The following is a 7,963-nucleotide window of genomic DNA, read 5'->3' on the forward strand; positions in this document are numbered from 1 at the left end:
CCGTCGTTCAGCCGCAGCCGAATAAACGCCCGGCTGACGACCCGCGCCGGCGCTACCGGCGCCTGGGGTTTCTTCGGCTCCTCCGGCCCTGCTGGAGGGAAGCAGACCCCTTGACCGCCGCGGGGGTCTCCCAGTGCCCCCGCTCCCCTGGGACACAGGGCTTTTACTGTATACCAATTCACTGGAAGTGTCAAACAGCCTAAGGCTAGGAACAGACTGCATTTGTCCTGGGACAAGTTGGGCTTGTGTTTGTCCTGGAACAGAAGAGTCCTAGGACTGGGTTGTATACATTAGGGCTGTGCGAAACGGGCCCTATTTGATTCGGATTCGGCCCAAATCAGGGACAGCGATTTGATCCGGCTTTTACTGTATACCAATTCACTGGAAGTGTCAAACAGCCTAAGGCTAGGAACAGACTGCATTTGTCCTGGGACAAGTTGGGCTTGTGTTTGTCCTGGAACAGAAGAGTCCTAGGACTGGGTTGTATACATTAGGGCTGTGCGAAACGGGCCCTATTTGATTCGGATTCGGCCCAAATCAGGGACAGCGATTTGATCCGTTGTTTTGGATCACTGTCCCCTATTCCATTTGGCAGAATCTGACGATTCGGTGAATCAGCAATTCAGACACAAGCACAGTTTTAAAAGTTTTTTTCTACATACCTTGAAGTAGCAGTGCAGCTTATGATTGCTGCGGTGCTGGGGTAGATGCAGCATCCCACAGCACCGTGGGGGGCTCTCCAGCATGGTCAGCAGTGAACCTGAAAGTGGACCAGAAATACTACTGGCCCACTTCCGAGTTGGCCGGGGAGTGCGCTAGGGGCGCTCCCCTGTGCCCCCCCAGTTTGGCGATAGGCTGCAGGGGGACCCAGGGTATCCCTCCAGACCCAGGAGGCACCAGTCGCCAAGCCAGGGGGCGTGTGTGTGGGGGGGGGGGCCTACGCACTCCCTGGTGGACCAGGAAGTGGACCAGAAGTGCCTCTGGGTCCACTTCCGGGTCTGCTGCCGAGCATGCTGGGGAGCCCCCCGTGCTTCTGTGGGATGCTGCATCTGTCCCAGCAGCACAGCGATCACAAGCCCCTGCTACCTAGAGGTATGTAGAAAAAACATTTAAAGCAGTTTCTATGTCCGAATCAATTCAGACACATTAAAGGGTCCTCCGATTTGAATCACGGACCGAAGCTTTGCACAGCCCTAATGCACATCAGCCTTCCAGTAGGGGTTTAGCGAGCAGCTGAATGCACTGCTGCCTTTCTGCCATTAATTCAATGACGCAATCCTGAAATAACTGTTCAGATGCACTTTGTGATATCCCAGGGTAAACTGTTAGCACTTCTTATCCCACAAACCTTTTTTAGGCTTTATCCTGGGACAACAGACATGTCTGTACAGACAGGACTGCACTTTGTCCTGGGAGAAACTATTTTATCCCAGGGCAAATGCAATGTCTATTTGTAGCTTCTTTGAGTAGATGTGATATCTTTTATTAGACCAACTAAATAGCTGGAAAAAATTGCTCTTTGCAAGCTTTTGGGCACAAACACCCTTCTTCAGGCAATACCTATAAGGTTTTGCAGATAGAATAACCTCAGGGTGACTGGCCTAAGTACAGCATTCCCTTTGCTCATCAACACCTATTCTGTATGTAACTCCACCAGCTACTTGCAAGTGCTTATCATGTTTGGGTTCTTAATATTGTTTCAGCAGATTTTGCACAACAGCAGAGAAACTCATTTTGCTGACCACAGCTACAAAATACATGATAACCACGGAGTCTTCACATCATCAAATGCACACAAATATTTCTTAACCTAATCAGATAATCACACAATGAAAACATTGCCTTGATACCTAGAAGCATGATATCATACTTAAGTAATAAGAACAGCTTTGTGGTTAAGCTGTACTTCGTTAAAAGCCTTGTGGTGGTGATTACAAAACGTGAATATGCAAACATGACATGAAAGTCAAGGAAATCTCCTTGAAGCTGGAAAGATTTTATTTTAAATTAAAACTTAAATCTTCTTTGTCACGTGACCGTAGTACACTATTTCTAATACTAGTTCTGACATCTGGCTTTTGGTATAGTTGATAAGTTATTTGCATGTTTCCTTATGTTCTGCAACCAATCATCAGAACGTGTACACCTACAATACTTTAGATTAAAGAAACACTTTTGTCTTTTCACACTATTGTCAAGTCACAGTGCCACATATTATGGGAGCAGGGAAATGTTGCTTTTTATTGCCACGTGGTCAATATTTTGAGGAAAACTGCTTCTTTTGTAATGAAAGCTATTATTTTTACTTGAAGATTCAAGAATATACAAATTCAAAACACAAATTCAAACATGCCCAGGGACAAACGTACAAGTAAACCCTGTAGATGGGGACATGGGGAGAGCCACTGTTGCAGGAGCCGAGGGAATAGTTCTCCATCAGCGGGACAGGAAGACAAGGGCCTCAGTAGGAGGACTCAGATGCCTATATACTAATGCCAGGAGCATGGGGAACAAGCAGGAAGAGCTAGACCTCCTACTCTCCAGTGTGCATTATGATCTAGTAGGGATTAGAGAGACCTGGTGGGACTCCTCACACGACTGGAACGTAGCTATAGAGGGTTACACCCTGCATAGAAGGGACAGGGTGGGGAAGAAAGGTGGAAGTGTTGCTTTCTATGTGAAAGAACAGTACACCTCTCCTTGGAGGCTGACATCGGCTCTAAAAATGAACAACTTGAAACCTTCTGGGTCAAGTTGTGGGGCAGGGCGAGAGAGACCTACCTGTAGGTGTATACTACAGACCATCAAAACAGGGGAAGGAACTCGATCTGCAGTTCACCCGAGAATTGACTGAGGCTGCGCATGTATGTGGCATGGTCGTCATAGGTGATTTTAATTATCCAGACATCTCCTGGGAGACACACTTAGCCAAGTAGGATCAGTCGCGATCCTTCCTAACCTGTGTCAAGGAGCTCTTCCTGACTCAAGAAGCACATGAGCCAACCACAGGTGATGCTCTGCTAGACTTGGTCCTGGCCAAAGATGATCTGGTGACTGACTTAAATATAGAGGGAAGTCTGGGTGGCAGTGACCATGAAACCATCATGTTTATTGTCCCACGTAAGGCAGACAAATCGGATAGCAGGACTGAAGTCTTGGACTTAAAAAACGCAAATTTCAACAAGCTTAGGTCACTAGTAGGACAAGTGCTGCGGGATCAGGACCAAAGGCAAAAGGTGTGCATGAAGAATGGTTGTTCCTTAAGGCCACGATCCTTGAAGCACAAAGGAAGTCCATTCCCATGTGAAGAAAAGGTAACAGAAGGGCTGGGAAGCCCTCAGCTAAACAGGGAAATCATGGTCCTCTTACAAAAGAAGAAAGAGGCTTATAAACAATGGAAGCTCGGGACGGGCCCCAAGGAGGACTATTCTACAATGGCCTGCATTTGCAGCATGGTCCTCTTACAAAAGAAGAAAGAGGCTTATAAACAATGGAAGCTCGGGACGGGCCCCAAGGAGGACTATTCTACAATGGCCTGCATTTGCAGGGAACAGATAAGACAGGCTGAAGCGGCAACTGAACTTAGATTAACAGGAATTGAGGACAAGAAGTCCTTCTTTAGGTACATAGGGAACAGGAGGAAAACTAACGGGAGTGTGGGGCCAGTGCTCAACAACTCAGGAGAGCTGGTTACCGGCACCCAGAAGAAAGCTGAACTCCTGAATGACTACTCTGGCTCGGTCTTTCACTGGACCAAGGGAAAAACCATGCCAGGTAGAGGAGAAGATTAGAGGATGAGCACAGTAGGAATAATCGCCTTCCTGGTATTGCCATAGGATTGGTGTATGACCAATTAATAAAACTACACATATACAAGCCAGCAGGACCAGATGATCTTCATCCTAGAGTGCTGAAGGAACTGGCCAAGTCATTGCGGAACCCCTGGCAAAACTCTTCCACAACTCATGGCACTCTGAAAGAGGTCCCTGAGGACTGGAAGAGGGCCAATGTTGTGCCCATCCACAACAAGGGCAGGAGGGAGGACCCAGGTAACTATATAATCAGTCTAACTTCCATCCTAGGGAAAATCCTAGAAAAGTTCATCAAGGAGTCTATCTGCGATAAGCTTGCAGAAGAAGGTAAGATTCTGAATGACAGCTGGTCTTGCCTTCCCAACCTCATCTCCTATGACCAGGTCACTCACCACATGGACACGAGAGAGCAGGATGACACTGTATACCTAGACTTCCAAAAGGCCTTTGGTCTAGTATCCCACGATGTCCTCGTGAGAAAATTGGAGGATTGTGGGCTTAACTTTGAGACAGTCAGGTGGGTGAGAAACTGGCTGTAGGATAGGACCCACAGAGTCGCAGTGAACAGATCTGTGTCATCCTGGCGAGAAGTGGACAGCGGTGTCCCGCAGGGGTCGGTGCCTGGTCCAGTACTTTCAAATCATTAATGACAATGTTGAAATGTGGGGGTGAAGAGCTCACTGGCCAAGTTCACAAACAACACCAAGTTATGGGGGAATGTGGTCACGTTTGAAGATAGGTTACAGTTACAGGCGGACCTAGACAGGCTAGCAAGTTGAGCAGATCAGAACCTGATGAAGTTCAACACTGAGAAATGTAAAGTGCTTTACCTTGGGATGAGCAACCCCCAACACACCTACAGGCTTGGTGGCACCAAACTATCTAGCACCACAAATGAAAGGAACCTGGGGGTAATAATAGACCACAGTATGAGTATGAGCTGGCAGTGCGATGAGCCAGCAGATGCTGTAGCCAGTAGGGCAAATAATACTCTGGCATGCATCAATTGATGCATCTCCAGCAAAGACAAGGAAGTGATGCCAAAAATGCCTCCACCTTTCCCTGTACATTAAAATCATGGGATAAGAAGCGGACTTCAGCCAGGTTTTAGCCAAAAACCTAACTTTGTCAGATGTCACTGTTGACAGGAAAGCTTTAAAAAAAAAATGATCAACTGTTTTGAGATGTACAGAGCATTTTCTCAGGCGGTATCTGGTTGCTGTAACTTTATGGGTTGCTGGAGCCTGTGTGCTGTGGAAGGCTGACACTAGCAATCCGGCTTCCAGATCCTGTAAGTGATGTAGAAAACACAACTCAGATGCATGCTTGGTGGCAAAAGCTCAGAAACATTTGTTGTCAGACAGAACACCAGCTGGTCTGATTAACCGCTAGTCCAATCTGGAGAAGCAGACTGGTAGAGACCCCATGTGTTATTCATGCACCCCTAGGTCTTTCTACAAGGAATGCCTCTCAACTCCTATATTTATACTTGTGTCTTCTTCCCCCACCCCCATGTCATGCCCACTCTTTTCTCTCCCTCTCTGTTGAGATTCATAGACATTAGGGTCCAAAGGAACCCTCAGTAGGTCATCAAGTCTGACCCCCCCCTGCCCTGGGCAGGAAAGAGTGCTGGGGTCAGAAGACTCCAGCTAGATGCTTGTCCAGTCTCCTCTTGAAGACCCTCAAGGTAGGAGAGAGCACCATCTCGCTTGGAAGCCCATTCCAGATTCTGGCAATCCTTACTGTGAAGTTCTTCCTAATGACCAACCTAAATCTGCTCTCCATCAATTTGTGGCCACTATTCCTAGTTACTCCAGGGGGTGCAAATAGAGCACCTCCTAGTCCCTGCTGCCCTCCCCTGATGAATGTATAGGCAGCCACAAGATAACCTCTGAGCCTTCTCTTGCAAAGACTGAAGAGACCTAGGTCCCTCAATCTCTCCTCATAGGGCCTTGCCTGCAGGCTTCTGACCATACGAGTGGCCCTCCTCTGAACCCTCTCAAGATTCTCCACATCCCTCTTGAAGTGCAGCGCCCAAAACTGGATGCAGTACTTCAACTGTGGCCTGACCAGTGCTGCATAGAGGGGAAGCATCATTTCCCTGGGCCTGTTTGTCATGCATCTGCTAATGCATGATAAAGCACGGTTAGCTTTATTGATCACGTCATCACACTGACAACTCATGTTCATCTTGGAGTCAGCTACGACTCCAAGATTCTTTTCCACTGCTGTGCTGCTGAGGTCATCCCCCAGCCTGCAAGTGTGTTGGTGGTTCTTTTTGCCCAGGTGCAGCACTTTGCACTTGTCTTCGTTGAACTGCATCCTATTTTGTTCTGCCCATTTTTCCAACCTGTCCAGATCTGCCTGGATCCATTCCCTACCCTCTGGTGTGTTAACTTTGCCCCATAATTTGGTATCATCTGTGAACTTGGACTCTCTTCACCCTTGTGCAAGTCACTGATTAAGACATTGAATAACTGGTCCAAGGACTGAGCCTTGTGGAACTCCACTGCCTATATCTTTCCAGGTCAATATCGACCTGTCCACCACCACTCTGTGTGCAACCCCTAAGCCAATTTGCTACCCACCTGACCATGCAATCATCCACATCACAGCCTGACCATGCAATCATCTACATCACAGCCTGGCAGTTTATTTATGAGAATGGAATATGATACCGTATCAAAGGCCTTCTTAAAGTCTAGGTAGATGACATCTATCACGACTCCTGTGTCTACCCTTAATTATTCACCCTTAATTATTTTGGGGGGGCAGACAGAACTGCAGCTCCCACCTGTAACTCAGAACCATTTTTGCAAAGTGTTCAGAGTTACACTGTTAGTCCAGACCAAACAGAAGTTCAGTTTGTTCCAGGGGAAGGGGAATCTAGCTGTGGCCTGCGAGCCTGCAGCCAGGTTCCCATAGCAACAGACTCTCTCTCTCCCTGTCTGTCTGCCAGTGCTCCTTCCAGAATGGGAAGGGGGGAGGCAGCGGATGGGGCTGCCTAGCTGGTGCTGAAGGGTGAGTGAACTGGAGCCCCCCCACCTCAAGGGAGCTGAAATACACTCACCCCATGGTGGGGGGAAGGGGGCTGAACCCCCCACCCCCACCAGACTGAACTCCATCTGCCCCCTTTCCCCCTCCCTCCCATTCTGAAAACAGCAACAGGCTGGGAGCTGGGCAGACAAGCCACAAGAGATGCTAGTCTGTAACATCTTTATCTGACACCTCATGCAATGACAGATCAGATTTTCACCCAATGGGCTATTTTTTAAGTTGTTTGCAGCCATGCCCTTGTGTTTGGTTAGGGCTATAAATTGCTTTCTGTGGCCAGACTGGTGGAAAATCATCATTTCTCTTTGTACCCTTTGTTTGCCAAGTTGACACATCTGCTCTTGCATTAGTTAATATCTCACTTGTACAAGTGTAACTGCTGCTGTTGTGCTCTTTTGGGGTCTTTCTGCTTGTTACAGAAGCTTTATGTATTTCTTTCTAGCTCAACCCCTTTCTGCTGCTTTCCAGCACTTTGGCTTAGCAGAGCTACAGCTTGGCACAGGGGTTGTCAACTGGGGGTATGTGTACCCCTGGGGGTACTCGAGAGGTACGCACAGGCAGCCACTGTTTGAACTTTCCCCACCCCACAGGGGTGCGTGGCCAGGGGAAGCTTGCACGGGGCTGCTGCCACTCTGCATCCAGCCACGCGCCACGCCCCCCCAAACTGACATCCAGCCACACACACCCCACCCCAGCCAGGGGTACACTGCTCTGTGTCTAGCCACCTGGGGGGTTGTACAACAATCAAAAAAGGTTGAAAACCCCTAGCCTAACACAACTGGAAGGCCTACAAAGATATTGTCACTTTTTACATGACCAAGCCAAAAGGGAAAAAACCTATTGGAGGACAGAGAACATATTTGGGGGGTAGGGGGGGTCGAGCACACGTTTGTGTGTGCATGCACCCCCCCACCAGTTTGTGGGTCTGTCATGGGGTTAGGGCATGGGGGGCAGATCAAAGCCCCCACAGGGAGGGAGAGAGTGGAGCAGACGCAGGGTTGAGTGCCGCCCTGCGGCCGGGGCGGGTCATGGGACGCGCAGAGCTGGGGCGGCTCGTCCAGGGGCGCAGGAGCACTGGTAGAGACCTGTGCCCACGG

At 48.7% G+C, this 7,963-nt stretch overlaps 1 protein-coding gene across 9 annotated transcripts in view; it reads right to left on the minus strand.

The window, feature by feature from the left end:
• CAB39L (calcium binding protein 39 like) overlaps nt 1-7,963 on the minus strand; it is a 121,019-nt gene that overhangs the window by 112,561 nt on the left and 495 nt on the right. The gene's annotated exons all lie outside the window — the stretch shown is intronic.

The sequence above is a fragment of the Alligator sinensis genome, unplaced genomic scaffold (genome assembly GCF_000455745.1).
Source record: "Alligator sinensis unplaced genomic scaffold, ASM45574v1 scaffold820_1, whole genome shotgun sequence".
NCBI lineage: Eukaryota > Metazoa > Chordata > Crocodylia > Alligatoridae > Alligator > Alligator sinensis.